The sequence below is a fragment of the Halichoerus grypus genome, chromosome 7 (assembly GCF_964656455.1).
Source record: "Halichoerus grypus chromosome 7, mHalGry1.hap1.1, whole genome shotgun sequence".
Classification (NCBI taxonomy): Eukaryota; Metazoa; Chordata; class Mammalia; order Carnivora; family Phocidae; genus Halichoerus; species Halichoerus grypus.
In genome coordinates, this window is record NC_135718.1 from 47,440,364 (window position 1) to 47,457,747 (window position 17,384).

The following is a 17,384-nucleotide window of genomic DNA, read 5'->3' on the forward strand; positions in this document are numbered from 1 at the left end:
ACTCCAGCGGAGAGCTAGAGGGCGTGGGGCAGAGGTCTCAGGGCTGTGTGATGGTTTAAGAACCCCCCGACTGTCTGCACCTCAGCTCCACCGCCTACTCTGCCTTAGTTTCCTCCTCTGTAAGGGGGGATAAGGACGGCCAGTTCCCATGCTGCCTGGAGTGAAGCCACAGTGAGGGATGAAACATCTGGTACGGAGAATTGGGCGAGCGCCACGAGGCACGAGCTTCATTTCTCTTTTGTCCGGTGCCATAGCTCAGATCCGGGTTTGCAGGAATTGCTCAATAAATATCTGTTGAACGGAAGAGTTAATAAGCCGAACACATTGGTGGCTCAGGTAATACCAGTTCTCCCCCTAGACAAGGCCAAGTCCAACCACCTCAGGCAGAGAAACTCAGACCCAGAGAGGGAGAGGGACTTGTTTAAGGCCACGCAGCAAGTTAGTGCCTGAGCGGAGGCCTGAGCTCTGGCTCTGCTGCCATCAGCCGTGGGAGCCTCAGTGAGGAGGGGCTCTGGGGGAGGGGCTGGGCCTCCCACCCCGGCCTGTGTGTACGCGCGTGTGTGTGCAGACGTGCATGCGTGTGTGTACGTCTGGGAGGCCAGGAGGCTAGAGTCCCTTCTTTCCAGGGCTCCCCGCTCCTGCTAGAAGGCCTGTCATGGGTGGCTGGCCTCCGTGGCCCCTGTGCACCTCATCTATTTATTGGGATTTCTGTGCAGGCTGAACTCTTACAGGGAGGTATGATCGTCTGGACCTAATGAAGCCATCACGGCTCGTAAGAGAGCCCAGACTGGCTGCTCCAAGTATGGGAGGGAGTGGGGGGGAAGGAGATTTAAAGAAGTGGAAGGTGGAGTTGGTCATGTCTCCCTTGGCATCCCAGGGCTGGGAGGGGCCCCTTCCTTCTCCTTCCTGCCAAAGCCCCCCAGGCCAGGTGACCCCATCTTGGCCACAGGCCTGTTTTCTGATAGCTGTTGTCAGTCAGCTGTTCTGCTTTATTCCAGAGCTTCCTGAAGTGTGGCCTGTGCAGCTGCAGTAACAGTAACCTGGAGCTGGTTAGAAATGCAGACGCCAGGCTCCCCCACAGACCTGCAGTGTCAAAATCTCTATTGGCGGCACCCAGGAATCTGCATTTTACAAGGCCTCTCCCGATGCTTATAAATTTTAGAAATCACTGCTTACACAATTTCTCAACCAAAATATGACATCCAGTAGGGCTGGCATTAAAAGGGGATGGGTGTTTCCTGGCTAGACCTAGAAGCCTGTTTACTTATGTATTTTTTTATTGAGGTATCATTGGCATACGGCGTTATATTAGTTTCAGGTGTACAACGTAATGATTCAATATTTGTATATATTACAAAATGATCACCATAGTAAGTCTAGGTACCATCTCTCACCATACACAATCACAGATTTTTTTGTCTTTTTTTTTCTTGTGATGACAACTTTTAAGATCTACTCTCTAAACAACTTTCAAATATCAATACAGTATTATTAGCTTAGTCACCATGCCGTATATGACATCTCTAGGACTCCTTTACAGCTGGAAATTTGTACCTTTTGATCCCCCTCACCCATTTGCCCCCCACCCCCATCACATTGACAACCACCAGTCTGTTCTCTGTATCTATGAGCTTGATTTTTGTTTGTTTTTTTAGATTCCATATATAAATGAGATCATACAGCATTTGTCTTTGTCTGATTTATTTTACTTTGCATACTTCCTGGCTGGGTCCGTCCACGTTGTTGCAAATGGAAAGATCTCATTCTTTTTTATAGCTGAGTAATATTCCATTGTGTGTGTGTGTGTGTGTGTGTGTGTGTGTACACTACCTCTTCTTTTTTAAAAAATTTTTTTATTGTTATGTTAATCACCATACATTACATCATTAGTTTTTGATGTAGTGTTCCATGATTCATTGTTTGTGCATAACACCCAGTGCTCCATGCAGAACGTGCCCTCTTTAATACCCATCACCAGGCTAACCCATCCTCCCACCCCCTCCCCTCTAGAACCCTCAGTTTGTTTCTCAGAGTCCATCGTCTCTCATGGTTCCTCTCCCCCTCCGATTTCCCCCCCTTCATTCTTCCCCTCCTGCTATCTTCTTTTTTTTTTTCTTAACATATATTGCATTATTTGTTTCAGAGGTACAGATCTGTGATTCAACAGTCTTGCACAATTCACAGTGCTCACCATAGCACATACCCTCCCCAATGTCTATCACCTAGCCACCCCATCCCTCCCACCCCACCCCCCACTCCAGCAACCCTCAGTTTGTTTCCTGAGATTAAGAATTCCTCATATCAGTGAGGTCATGTGATACATGTCTTTCTCTGATTGACTTATTTCACCCAGCATAACACCCTCCAGTTCCATCCACGTCGTTGCAAATGGCAAGATCTCATTCCTTTTGATGGCTGCATAATATTCCATTGTATATATATACCACATCTTCTTTATCCATTCATCTGTTGATGGACATCTTGGTTCTTTCCATAGTTTGGCTATTGTGGACATTGCTGCTATAAACATCGGAGTGCACGTACCTCTTTGGATCCCTACATTTGTGTCTTTGGGGTAAATACCCAGTAGTGCAATTGCTGGATCGTATGGTAGCTCTATCTTCAACTTTTTGAGGAACCTCCATACTGTTTTCCAGAGTGGTTGCACCAGCTTGCGTTCCCACCAACAGTTACACTACCTCTTCTTTATCCATCCATCCACTGATGGACACTTAGGTTGTTTCCATGTCTTGGCTACACAGTAAATAATGCTGCAATGAACATGGGGATACACTGAGGTTCATGGAGCAAATAACTCTTAAAATTAGTGTTTTTGTTTAGAAACTTGTTTAAACTGTCTGTTTAGTTGTCCATCCATCCATCCAACTGTCCATCCTCCCATTCCTCACTCAGTAGACGTTCAGTTGCACTAGCAGAAATGGGAAAGCTTGCCCCCCACCCCCCCAACCTCTCTCTAGCATGCCACGAGGCTCTGGCGTGTGACTAAGGAGATGGCCTTCTGCCTCCTTGGTTCTCCAGGCGTACTACTGGGTCTGCAGGGAGTCACTTGCTTTAGTCTGAGTGTGTCTCTGGCCTCTAAGCTTAGAGAAGCCACCCTAATGAAAGTGTCCAAGAGGGAGGGGGAGACAACAGCATTGATTTGGCATCTGTGGTATACCAGGTGTTTGCACATGCGCTGTGGCACACCCGCCAGGCCTAGCCTCCCTCCTCTGGGTAGGAGTATTCTCATTTCACAGATAGGAAGCTGAGGCTCAAGAGGTAGAGGGACTTGAGCAAGTTTGTAGAACCTGAAAATGGTAGAGTCAGGATTTGAACCTGGTTCCTCCTGCCCCCAGAGACTGCTCCCCGTTTTTTCCATTCTATGTTGCTTTGTTCTTGGTGGACCTGAGGATCGATAGCTGGAAGTTGAAGGGCAGGCTTCATCCTGATTCGGGACTTGTTTCTAATCACCTGTCCTGTCTGGAGGTTAGCACGCTGTCTGTGAGGTAATGAGGTTCCTGTCGCTGGAGCTGTACAAGCAGAGACTGGAAAATCCTGTGGCCATGGTGGTGGTCCCGTGTGTGTGCGTGCGCGTGTGTGTGTGTGTGTGCGTGAGCCAGGTGACTCTGAGGGCCTTCTGCCTTCCTAGGTGGGCCTGCTTGGGCCTGCTCCAGGGTCAGCGCCCTCATGGAGGGAGGCTTTGCAGCCAGTTGCTCATTATCTGTGGCTCCTCTGAGGGTGCCCTGCCAGCTCCCAAACAGGAAATGTGTCCAGAAAGCTGTAATTAGAGCCAGGAGCCACAGGCCCAAGAGGTGCCTGCTGCAGCTTCAAGTGCAGACATGCTGCTTTGGTTAAATCCCTGGGAGAGAACCCAGTGAGTCAGGCCCTTAGATCCTCTCCTCGCATGTGGCACCCCCGCCCCACCCCGTTCTCCCTGGAAAGAAACCAGCATTCACTAGGAGCCTACTGGGTGTCTGCGTTTCCCATATGTTCTTTCTTCTGGAAGGGAGGAAGCATCCACTGTCATGAAAGAGAGGAGCCCAGAGGCCCTGAGATGTTGTACGACTCACTCAAGGTCATCCTGCCCCTGCAGAGATGAGATTTGAAGTCCTGCCTTTGCGAGAGCCTGGTCCAACCACTTGATCATTCTAGGGGGCAGTCTGAGTCAAAGGCGGGGTGCAAGAGGCCAGCGGCACAGGTGGAGGAGGTGAGTCTGCCCCGACTGACCATGATCTCCTTCAGCCTCTGGGAAGCTGTCACGGAGGCCTGGGTTCCTGCTGTGCTCCCCTAAAGGCTGCTGGGCCACCATGGCCATGGTGGTGGTTTCAAAGACAGGGCCACAAATTCTTTAGCACTCTTCCTATTGAGAAATGGAGTGTCCCCACTCCTTTAATCTGGGCAGGTCTGTGACCACTTCACCCCACAGGGAATGTCAGAAGTGACACTAAGTCAGTAAAGACCAGGCAACTTCCATTTGGTTGGCTGGAACACTTGTGCTTGGAGCCCCGAGCCACTGTGTAGGAAGAAAGAAAAACCACTAGCCTGAGGCTGCCATGTTGTGAGGAAGCCCACACCACATGGAGAGGCCGCGTCTGGGCCCCCGGTCCCCGCTGAGTCCCGCCATCTAACCTCCCAGCTGTTGGAGGGTTCCCAGCAGAAGCCCCGGACGTTGTGGTGCAGGGACAAATCACCCCGGTTACGCTCTGTCCGAACCCCGGGCCCACAGAAACTGGGGGCAGAGTAAGACTGTTCTTACCGTTCTTACAGTCTCTTACATCTCAGGGGCCCCACACCAAGCATCTCTCCCCCACGGCCCCTGGGCACCTGGCCTGGCTCACGCTCTCTGTGCCAAGCGTGGCTCCAAGGGAAGGGTGCCATGGCGTATCTGCCCGGCGTCTCCGGGGAGTGGTATCTGCTCCGCTCCCCCTGCTCCCTCCCTTCTCAGAGATGAGCTCCTCCAACCTGTGTCTGCCTCAGGGCCTCTTGTGCATGATCCCCGCCCCACCTCTTCTTAGCTCTGAGGTCTTGGACAAGTTACTGAACCCAGTTTCTTTAGTCTGGGAGACAGGGATGATAAATGCCTGTGCCAGAGGGGGCGGTGCCTTGCACTCAGAGTCCATTATCATTATCTGCGGACTCACCCTCTCCCTGGCCCCTTGTGCCGTGCTCATATGCACAGGACTTTACAGTTTACATGGTGCTCTCGTCCCCCCATAACCCCAAAGGCAGGTCCACCTTCCTGAACTGAGGAGAAAACCACAGCTCCAGACGGCATGGCCTGAGATGTGGGCTCTTTCTCCTACTCTGGTTGAGCCTCTTCTGGAAGTTTCCTCTGTGCTCCCTCCCTAGTGCTCCTGGCCAACTTATCTAGTCTCCTCCCTACTTCTGCTCTTTCCTGCCCCTGGACTTTTGGAGTCCCAGCCTGGGTGGCTTTGGATAAGTCCCTTCCCCTCTCTGGGTCTCAGTTTCCTTGTTTGTAAGGTGAGGCAGTGGGGCTGGCCCGTGTCATAAGGCTCTTTCAGGTCTGAAATGACCCACTTGGTTTTCATAGCTGGGGGTGGCTTGGCTGCAGGACTGCTGGCCCCCCCACCCCCCAGCCGAGTCTGCCCTGACTGTGAGCAACTCAAGGAGGGCGCATAGCCCTGAGTCTGCGGCAGCAGGGGCGAGCCGTGAGAAGGAGAGGAGGAGCACTACCCAGGAGTTGAAAAGACCCAGAGAGGGCACGGGGGCATCTGCTCACAGCTTGGCATACTCGCGGGTCTGCCTGAAGTGGGTCCTGACAGTGTGGCTGGATGATAAACCCAACCCACCCAGGCCTGGACTCTGAGGCCCCCTCCCAGGCCTTCCCCAGTGGCAGCTCTGGACTGTGAAGGCTTTTTAGCATGCTGACTTCGGGTGGTCCAGCCGCTGCTGCTTCTCCTGCCAGACTTTCCCTGGCCAACTTGGCTTGTCCTACAGGCCCCCCTTCAGGCCTCACTTCCTCCAGGCAGTCTTCCCTGATTTGCAGCATCAGGCCTCTCCTTGGTCTTCCCATTGTGTCCGGGCTCCCTGTCAGACCCTTGCTATGTGGTGGTCTATTACTACCTGTTTCATGACAACTTCCCCTCCAAGACCTTAAGCCCCAGGAGGCCGAGGTTCGTGTCAGGCCTCCTCACCACTGTTCCTCCAACGCCCCATACAATGTTGGCGCTAGTTAGGTGCTCACTAAATATAGGTTGCACAAATAAATTTTAGATAAATAAATAAATAAATAAATAACAACAATGCTATTAGCAGTCACAGCAATAACGCTACTTGCTTCAAATAGCCCAGCCTCATCTGCCTGAGCCTTAAGCCGGGCCAGGAGAGGATGATTTCCATAGCATCTTTATTTTAGTCCCCAGAAGACTGCTCTTGTTGAATTGTCTGTTTGTATGATTTCACTCCCCAGAACACCTCTCCATGAGGTTTGTCTTTGTGTCAATTCTGAGAATTTTATAATGAAGACTGCCAGGAAAAATTCCTGCTCTACCACCAGAGGCAGTTACAATTTTTCTAGATATCAGGCTTTATATATTTGTTTTTTATTTCATGGACATTGTGTAACTAACTAAGTTTCCCCTTTTGTACTTGCTACCAGGAAGCTCAGATCTATAATTTTAATCCTTCGAAATAATGTTTAGGACTTTGTCATCCTCATTTTTGAATTGGCCAGATTTCTGACTTTTTTAATGTCCTTTCCTCTGCTTTGCTTCTTTCTTATCAATTTCTAATTTATGTTTTACTGTAGTATTTCAATTATCCTTATAAATTCCTTATGGATTTGTGTATGCTTTGAATCCTTTCCCTAAGAGCAAGGTGAGATATAATTAAATGCATGCACACAGAACTTCCGGGCACAATATTCCCGGACTGACCCAGGATTCAACTACCGGCTGAAAATGTGGTGCTAGGTCTTCCTGTGGCCACACAGACCTGTCTCCCTCTAGCCCCTGGCCACCCAGAACCCTGGCGGCCCGGTCCATGTTCTGTGGGCTGTGGCCTTCCAGGCCTTGTACCGAGTGGCCATTCCCTGGATCTGTCACAGTCTTCCCAATCTGTTGGTGGCAGTGCCCGGCTGCCAGCTTCCTGACCAGCCTCCTATCTGTGGTTCCTGACCCCCTGCCTTATCTCCCTTCTGTGTTGATGCTTAATGCTGCTCCTGAGAAACTGGCTTGCTTCCCTTCTTAGCTAAGGCTTGACCTTGTCCCTTGGATGCAGTCTGATTCCAGTTGCCATGGGCAACCACACTTGGTCATCCAGGCTGGCCTTTTGCTGGCCCAGGCCAGGGCAACTGACCTCCAGGCCCCGAGAACAGGCCCTGGGCAGCTTGAGTCAGGACCAGGGGCTGGGGAGCTAGTCAGAAAGCCAGTATAATATTAAGTATTGCCATTTTATCTCTGGAGATGGATATGTACTCCTAGAGATAGCGCTGGAAGGTAGTAGGAACCCAGTTTGATGAATGGGGAATTGAGGTTCAGGAAGGTGTGATTTATCCAAGGTCATGCAGGAACTCAAAGGCTCAGAGGCCTTCCTGTGGCCGGGCCCACTCTACCACACCCCCTTCCATCCCAGAGATAGGGGCCTGTGGGCCTCAGAGAACCCCAGGCCCAGCCAGTGATCAATTGCCAAGAGGGCATATGGGCTGCCAGTTTCCTTCCCTTCCCTTTGCAAACCTGCATGGCTCTGGGAGATTCCATCCACATGCTCTGATTATCTGCCTACTGCATGCAGAGACAGGGAAGGGGAGGCAGGAGGAGGTGAGCAGGGATGACAAGGCCTGGCTGTCTTTTTGGTCTCTGCCAAAATCCAGAGCCTGGCCCTTTGATCAAGGGAGGAGGCTGCCACACGTTTTCCTAGCTCCACGCCCTCTATCCTTCCTATGAGGCCATGGAGTTCAGAGCCGGTCACTTCGGAAGTGGCGGGAGCTGGGCAATTGTACCCCACCCAGGCCTCGGCATCCAGACGACTGGTGTGCGCCCTCCCTCTCTGAGTGACCTCAAGCATGTCCCTTGGTTCTGGGGGCCTGAGGCTTGTCACCTGTTCAGTGGGACCCTGAGTCCTTGCCCCTCTCAGTGGTGCTGTGATAACCAGAACCTATTTGTTCTAGAATGCTTCTCCACCTCACATCTGAAATGCTGTGCCGAAGCGATTCCCCAGGGCACTCTGTGTACCGCCTCGCTGCCAGCTCTCATTGCTGAAGGAAACAAAACCCCTCCAAAAAACAAAAGACATCAGTGCATCAGAATGCTTGCAGCGGATGGTGGTGTTTGAATTGGAAATCACTGAGGTGGTTTGGTTTCTATTCAGTATCAGAAGTTTATTCACGCAACAAGAATTTGTTAAGGTTTTGTTCAGTTCCACAAATATTTATCGAGTGCCTGCTCTGTGCTCAGCCCCATGTTTAGTGTGGGAGCTGGAAGGTGATAAATCATTGGGGGGGGCAGGGGGCGGAGTGAGTAGGGTGGAGCAGAGAGCACCAGCCTTGGAGTCCACCAGACCTGGCTCTGAGTCCCGGCTCTGGTCCTCGCTGTCTTGGTGACCTTGGGCAAGTCACCTCTGTTCTGTGAGCTTGTTCCACAGTGAAAGGGGAATAATGCAGCACACTCCTCATAGGTTGTCATGAGGATCCAGTGAGGAAATGCATCTTTTTTATTAATAGCGCCTGAAACAGTAAGTGTCGTTGTTTAGGAATGATGGGAAGACGTGGGCCCTGCTCCCATGGCAGTCGTGGTTTGGGAAGCTGTGAGTTACAGAGCTTCGGGCTGGGGCGGGGGGAGCATGTGTAAGATGCTGTGGGTGCCCAGGGAAGCCAGGGAGGGTTTGTGGCATTGCCGATGACTTTCTAGCACCCAGGGTGAGCCCGGCCCGGGGCTGCCAACAGAAGGCACATGTGGGATTTAGGGCAGACCCTTCTAGATTTCTGGGGAGACAAAATCTTGTCCACGCCAGCTCTCTTACTCAGATGTTGCCCTCAAGTTCTCCTGTGGCCATGTCCAGGAAAATTACAACCATGTGTATTTTTGGACGGGGTCCAGGAAAGGGGGAGGATGGTAGAGGCGACGGGTGGCCTAGTTGGCCCAGGCGGCTATAACACATACCACAGACCTGGGGGCTTAAACGACAAACGTTTGTGTCTCACAGTTCTGGAGGCTGAGTCCAAAATCAGGCTGCTGCTGATCTGGTGTCCGGCTCGCAGACTATTGCCCTTTTTGCTGTGTGTTCACTTGGAGGTGAGAGAGATCGTGTCTCTGTGTCTCTTATTAGGGCGCTGATACCATCATGGGGGTTCCACCCTCATGACCTAGTTACATTTCAAAGGCCCTACCTCCAAATACCATCATACTGGGGATAAGAGCTTCAACATATGACTTTCGGGGGGAGGCAAACATGCAGCCCAAAGCAGTGGGTTACTTTGAAGGCCCCATGATGGTGGTGGATTTGGACGTGTGGTGGGGAGGGGATTCTGGCTGAGAGGAGGGCAAGGGGTGGGCATGCGCCTGGTTATGTGCAGGTCAGAGGGAGGAGGCCAGGCCCACTGGGCCTCCCTTGCCATCCCCCACTTTCCCAGGCCAGGCCAGAGTGTACTGAGCTTCCACAGGCTAAGGAGTGTGTGCTGGAGTGCCCCGGTGATGGGGCCGGGGGCCAGGCTGGCTCACAAGTTGGGGGCACGACTAGCCGAGAGGGTGTGCCGGTTCTCGGGCACTGTGGGCAGTGCTGGGTCAGGCTGGGACACGGGCAAGACGGGTGGGAGGTGCAAACAAGCGATTTAGGTAGCTGGAGCGATAGTGTACCTCACTGGGACTAACCTTCTATGTAAGAATGGGATTTCAGATTCTGCTAGGCTGGATGGAGCACCCAGCAGGCCATGGGTCCTAAAACCAACACCCTTTTTGTTCCATCCCTGCTGCTAGATTTTCCCTGTGTTCTCCTCATATTTCTTCTCTACCCTTCTTCATCCTACTCTGTGTCCCAGGAGGGTGGCCCTTATGGAGTGAAGCAGTCTGCATAACTAACTGCCCCGAACCATTTTCTTGTGCTTCTTGATGTCATGGGTCAGGAATTCCAAAAGCTCCAGCAGGGGCAGCTTGTCTCTGCTCCACAGTGTTGGGGGACCTCAGGCTGGAAGCCTGGAAGGCTGGGGGCTTGGACGCCTCTGGAACCTTGCTCATCACCTGTGTGGCGATGGATGCTGCCCCTCGGCTGGGACCTCAGGTGTGGTGGTCCCCCAAACACCTGGACATGGCCTCCCCGTGTGGCCACTTGCACTTCCTCACGCCGTGGTGGCCGGCTTCAAAGCGGCGCACCCCAGAGACAGCCAGGTGGAAGCCGCACCTCCTTATGACCCAACAGGTGCCACGGGGTGTCACTCTGCTGCCGTCACAACCGCGCCCGGATGCAGGGAGGGCTGAAGTCGCACAGGGAGAAGGGTGTGGGGTGGGAGACTGTGAAGCATCCTGCGGAACAGGCCAGCGGGACGGATGGCTGGGCAGGGGACGAGATGCGTAGATTCATTCCCTTTCCCTCTCCCTGGTTCAGTCAGCCCACATTCCGTGGCTTCCTCCCTGCAGGCCCGTGGCCTGCGCTCCTCCACCACCCCACAGCTCCGGATGGCCTGGGCTTTCCTTTGTGGCTGCTCTCACCCCACAGGGGTTAGCCTGAGGGGCGGTAGCAGCTCCCACTGCTGCGAACCCCGGCCCGTCTGATTTCCTTTAACCCTGCCCATACCTCTAAAAGTCCCTTTATTAGACTCTCTTCAGTCCCTGTCTCGGGCAACCACGTCCTGCCCATGAACCCTGATACACATCACGCATCCAGAGCACCACACATCAGCCATCCTACGTCATATAAGGAACCCGAGGCTCAGAGTGCCTCCCACAGAGAGTGCCAAGAGGGGGCAGGAGTTGAACCCAGAACTCCTGGCTCCATGTCCTGTGATTTCTAGGAGCTCATCCTTGCAGCAGGGCCGGCAGAACCCCAGATCCTGGTGCCCCGTACCCCCTCTTTGCCGACTGGTTCAGCTCTTAGCCTGGTGTTATTTGTGGCGTCCCCAGGCTGGGGGAGTCCGTGGGGCCCACCAGGGCTCGGCCTTCCCGTGGTCACCTAGCTCCGTGATAGACGGCACAGAGGGGTGAGGGACAGGCCCCCCCCGACCTGCTCGTGCACACCGGGTCATCGGGTTTGGGAACAACACTGCTGCACAGCTGGACACCTGGGCGGGAGGGCTGAAGGGACTTGCCCTCCGTCACACGCACCAGTCTAGGCCCCTAGTTTTAAAACAGCTTTCATTTCTCACTTGAGTAGTATCGATGGTGACGATGATGATGATGATGGAGAGGATGACCACAGCAATGGCGATAGCAACAGCGTGCCGAGCATTTGAGCAAGCCAGGCACTTGGCCAACATCATCTCATTCAATTTTCCTCCTTCTCGGGGTACACGGAATTTCAGGAGGCCCTCCGTCTCAGGGCCAGGCAGCCCGGCCCGGCCCACAACATCTCTGTGAAGCGGGCTGTGTCTCGGATGAGGGCACCAAGCTGCAATCAGGAAGAGGCCCAGCTGGGATTTGAACCAGGGTCTGTCTGACTCCAGGCTCCTGTGCTCATTCTGATCTTCCTACCCATGAACAAAGAGGCTCAAAAGAATCAGGTGACCTGCCCAGGCCACAGCCACAATGCAGGGGCAGAGACCCAGGCCTTCTTTCTCAGCATGACCTCCACGTGAGTGAGCACCCCCATTTTTCCTGACTGTCATCTTGGTGCCACCTCAGGGTGGGGAGCACTCCTAGGAAGCTGAGATGTGTGGGCCACTGCACTAAGCGGTCCTTTCCTTAAGGGCAGGGCTTGCCCTGTCTCAGTGCCCCCACTCCCAGCCCAGAGCCTGGCTACAGCCTAGGGTACTTACACTGGGGGAATGTTTGTTGATCCGATCAATGGAGGAGCCAACGAGTGACTCCGGGGGACGAGGAGTGGACCCATAAGGAGGCCAGCAACTGAAGGCCCCAGGTGAGTGGAGCACTGCATTTCTCGTGGCTGGCTCTCTGTTTATTTATTCCAGGGGAAAAAAAATAAAAATACAAATCTGACAACAAAGCAAGGCTGTGTGATAATTCCATTCCCAGATCAAATCACAGCACGGGGAATGCGTTACCATCAACGTGATTACCTTGGGGGAACAGAGACAGGGAGCTTTATTAAATGAGACAATCTTGCTAAAAGGAAGCCTTACATTAGACTTTGGGCCTTAAATAATATTAGTGTCAAGAGCTGACAAACATTCTGCACGCAGTGTTTGGGAGCAAACTCCCTCAGAGTGAGTGGTGGTACGGGGTCTGGTGGGACAGGGGTGACCGGCAGGGGGGACTGGGATGACCGGGGCGGCTCCCAGGCCCAGAGGCCACAGAAGCAGTTCAGACTCAGTGGTTCTTTCAGACAGCAGGTGCCTCCTTCATGGTGATGTGGGGAAGGTGGGACCCTCTGCATTCTCTGCCCTGGGCACAATGACCTTAAAACTGAATAGGCCCCGAATGGAGGCAGACAGCAGTCCCCAGTGAGGTTCCCGCTCCGCTCCCTGAAAATGTGCCTCGGCTGCAGAGCATCATCTTCAGAGTGTGAAGGTCTGGAGGTCTGGGTTTAATTCCTGCTTCACCAACCTTGGGACAATGGGCATATTACTTAATCTTTTTGGATGACAGTTTTCTTATCTGTAAAATGGGTTAACTGGTTCTGACCTGATCAGCTTGTTCCGAGGACTGGAATGAGTTAATCTGTGGAAAGCTCCTAGAACCATGCCTGGCATACAGGAAGTGCCCCATTCATGTTCTGTTTACTCCTGTCCCTCCCTTCCCTATTGCATGCCCCCTGCACCCACATCCCAGAAGAGGATCGCAGGCTGCTGGAGACCCAACTTCTCCAGCCCACGGTGGGAAAAGAGCATGTTCTGGAGGCCTGTTCCATCCCGATGATAGATCTGGGGGCTCCCACAGGTCATCCAGTCCAGCCCCTCCTGTTATAGATGGGGAAACTGAGGCTCCAAATGGAACCTCCAATGGGCAGCAAACTGGCTGTTGCCTAAGGAGTTGGCTCAGCACATGGGAGACAGTTCTGGGACCAATATAAGCCACAGGTTCCCAGACCCCACATCAGTGCGCCCTGAGGTCAATCCTACCTCTCCTTTCTCTCTTAACCATGGGGTAGTTCATAGAACTATAGTACCAGTAATAGTTCGCGCTTTCCGAAGGGCTGAGTGTGCCGGGCCCTGGGCTGAATCTGGATGCTATTGGAATCTGCCATGTACCCAGTGAGGTGGCCTTTCCAACTTCATAGGAGTAAACTGAGGTTCTGAGTGGTGGTTCAAATCGTCCAGCTAGCAAGAGGTTGAGCCAGTATTTGCACCCCAGGCAGACTGACTCTGGGCCTGGCTCAGACACAACCCGCAGTTCCTCAGGCCATGAAGCAGAGCGCTCCCATTTTTTCCCTGGTGACCTTGAAGAAGTCAATTACCCTTGCTGAGTCTCGGCTCCATCACCTGTAAAGTGGAGGCGGTAAGCTGCAGGATTGTACCTGCAGGGATCACGGTGAAGCCCAGAATCCTGGAATTTCAGGCTCGAGTGACCTTAGAGGTCATTGCATTAGGTGTCTGTCTCCTGCCCAGAGGGATTAAACAACTGCCTGGCCATGGAGCTGGGAGGGGCCGGAACAGTCCTTGACTGCAAGATGTCAGAGGCTGTCCAGCGCCACCTGATTTTCAGTTGTCCTTTCCAGAAGGGCTTGTGCCCCTGCCAACTCCAACACAGGCTCTGCCTTGTTCCTCTGTGGCCTTGTCACTCTCCCTCTGCCAGATGTTTGTCATGTCACCACTGTCCCCCTTTAACACCCTGCCCACAGCTCGCCCCAACTCCGAGAGCGAACAGGGCACAGCAGCAGGGTCCGGACTGGGGTTGAGAGGCCTGTGGGCTGCAGTCCAGCCCCGATTTTGGCAGGGTGTCTGGATTCTGTAAGCCCCTGCCTCTTTCTGGTTCTCAGAGTCAGAAGGGACCATGGTTTGCTTTATTAAAAACTAGACAAGTTTATCCTTCTCCAAAGTATATTCTGTGCACATCTCCAGTTCCAGTGGATGTTTCTAGGCATTACACAAAACAATTCATCATCAAATAAATTTGGGTAACACTGGGTTAAACAAAGTTAAACAGTTTTCATTTCCTAATGCTTCTTTATTTAAATAATTGATTTAGCTTCAAAAAGAAATGTGTCCTCACTGTGACCAGTGAGGAGCGTAGAGTCTTGTAAAGCAAACACCAATGGCCAGCACCCTCTGTAATTCTCACTTCACGGCGGATGCCGTGCTCCCGGCCTGGGCTGTGTCTTCACACGTCTGTCTCCGTGCGCACAGAACAGCCATGCAAACACATATGCCCATACAGAGGGTGCTTAAGAACCTTGTTTCGTTTTCTCCTGGAACCCTGTCTGAGCCTTTAACATGCGGTGGGCTCTGCATCTCCAAGACCAGCTTTGCTACATAGCTGTTCTGAGTACTGGGCCCTTTCCGTCCGCTGGAAGTGCTGGGTGGGTGAATGCCGTCGCCGGGGGTGTGGGGGGTGTGAGGGGTGTGGGGGGGGGTCTGCAGATCTCCTCCCTGAGAGTGCCATGGGCAGCCATAGCCTGCGGGCAGCCAGGAAGAGAAGGGTCAGGGCCTGCGCTCCAGGAGGAATGAGGGGCCGATTTGGCCCCCCAGAGCCCTCTCCCAACCCAGAGCCCTTCTAGGTCTAGGTGAGGCGAGTGCATTGGCCGGGCCACCTTACTCACAGTTTGCCTGTGCACTGGCAGATTTATACCCGCTCGTCAGCTTCCTGATGCCCAGGACGTCAGAGACATGCCTGGGGTCCCATAAAGAGATGGTGGTGGAGCCGGCCCACACGCTGGGACGCAGGATCCTGTCCAGCCTTCTCCAGGTGACTTTAGGTGGGCCATCACACCTTCTGGGGAGCCAGACCTAGGTGCCTAAAGTCTTAGGTCCGGGTCCTGGCTCTGCTGCCCAAAGTAGTGCCAGATCCTGAGAATGCTCCTGACTTCTGGTCCAGGTCTCCATTCTCTGAGTTGGCTTGGTCCTTGGCCCCGTCTGGGTCATAAGCCCCTTTGAGAAGGAGACAGGGCCTGCTCCTCAGGGCTGCACATAAACGTCTGTGTGTGCAGTGTTGTGTCTCGATTGAGGGGGTGTCCTCTTGCCACTCCAACACTCTGCTGTCGTGGTTCATTTCTGAGGACCTGCTGCGTGCACAGTCCTGTGCTAGGTGTGGCAGAGGGGACTGGAGACAAGTGAGTTTGTACTCTCTGGGAGTATCCGGTCTGTCCATGGGATCAAGGTGCAGCCACAGGACATACGCTGAGATGTCCACATATCCAGGTGAAGGTCAGAGGAGGTGGGAGTCCTGAGCATCTGAGGGGAAGCCTCTCTGTGCCCAGAATAGTCGGGTAGCTGATCCCTGAGGGGTGGACAGGATGGTATTCTTGGTAAGGGGCACAGCTCATACAAAGGGAGGGAGGAGTGGTTAGGTGCCAGGGGACAGGAATTGAGAAGGTGGCTTGGTGAGCCACCAGGGACCCCAGTGCGGGGCTTGGCCTTTACTTCCTGTGTTGGCGCATCTCTGATGGCAGGAACCCGGCGGTGGCAGCCACCCGCCTCCGCTCTGGGGAGGGAAGCTGGCCTCGGTCCCCATGGCAGACTCCCACAGGCCAGAGCTGGCTGAGGGATAAGCATCTCTAATCGTTAATTACAGTCGGTGGTGTGATTTTATGACTTTCCAGATAAATGCCCTACGGAGGAGTGTCAGCATTACGGACTTCCAGTTTAATGATCTGGGGTAATGATTTAAGGGGTGGGGTCCCAGGCAGCTGGAGGATGGGAACAAAAGCTACTGAGCGGAGGGTGGGACCCCTTGGGAGTAAGGCCCAGAGTTCCTGCCTGGGCAGCAGCAGGGCTGCCTGAGCCTCAGGCTGGGGTGGAGCTTTGGGCTGCCCATTCCTTCCCGTCACTCTCCAAAGCTGTCCACCTGCTGGCTGCTCCCCGTGACCCCTGTTCCGGGCCAGGCCTTGCAGGACTTTTTGGAATGGCAGGTTCTGACAGTCCTTGCCGTCCGTCTGCCACCTTGGCTTCTCCTGTTTGATAGCCACTCACCTCCTAGCTCTCATTCGGGCCCCGTGGCCTGCCAGCCGTGCACTCTGCCTTTCTGATGCACACCCGCCCACCTCCTATGCGCCGGCTCGTCCACCTCTGCTGAGAAGCCCCGAATGCTGGGGGCCTCGTGCTCTCCCCCCATCTTCCCTGAACCAGAGGCACATCTGATTCTGTCTAACTCCACACACAGGCCGGGAGCCCCGGGCACATCCCTGAGCCGGCCCGAAGCCTCCTTCACCACGGGCATGGGGGGAGGCTTCCTCAGCGTTCACCCTATTCGACTTTCTCTAGGGAGAAGGGCTGCCCTGGGGTAGAGATGGCCTCCCTGAGCCCTGCGTGTGCCACACGAGACACTGGCCGGGGCCCCTTCATGCCCTTGCTCTGGGGGGAGGACAGGACTGGAGCCAGACTGTCCTCACTCAGAAGCTTGGTGACTGAGGCCAGTAACTCAACCTCCCTGTTTCCCACCCTCCTCACCTGTAAATGGAGATCACGAGACCACCTGCCTCATGGGTTTATTGTGAGGATTAAATGAGCTACCGTGTGGAGCGTTCTTGTTCCTAGACTGGCACATAGAGCCCGCCGTTTGTCCTTAGTAGTGTACCTTGTCCAATCCCTATGAGCCCTGAGTGGTGACGCGTCCAGCATGACAAGAGGCATAAAAGCGGAGTGGCCAAGGGCTCGGATGTGAGCCGGCTGCCTGTGCTTGACTCCTGGCGTGTGGCGCTCGGTGGGACCTGGGGAAAGCTGCTGGATTCTCTGGGGCTGTGAAACGCTGATTGTAAGAGTCGTAGCCCCCACCTAGGATTATGGCTCTGGGTAAGTGGGTTAACACCGTAAGACAGGTAACAAGGGGCCTGGCACATAGGTGCTCCAAAAATGGCGTTGTTACTCCTGTGGGACAGGGGCGGAAGCAGTCTTGGCCAGGGGAAGGGACTTGCCCGAGGAGGTCACTTAACCTCAGCTCTATCTGAGTCCAGAGCCAAGGCATAGCCTTCCCTGGATCCCTGTGTCTCCCAAGGACAAGGGTCAGTTTCAGGCCTTTTCGGGGTCCTAAGCCTTCTCTTCTGGTGCTCATCGTTGGAAAACCTCCCCCAGCCTCCTCCCGCCCCAGCACAGCTTATGGGCTAACTGAACCTCGGCGAACTGAAGTCTCCGAGGACACCCTCTCTCCAGGAAGCAGGGCCGGCCA

The 17,384-nt window shown here is 53.8% G+C and overlaps 1 long non-coding RNA gene across 1 annotated transcript in view; it reads left to right on the top strand.

Annotated features, from left to right (window-relative positions):
• LOC144382563 (uncharacterized) overlaps positions 1-17,384 on the top strand; it is a 239,241-nt gene that overhangs the window by 195,443 nt on the left and 26,414 nt on the right. The gene's annotated exons all lie outside the window — the stretch shown is intronic.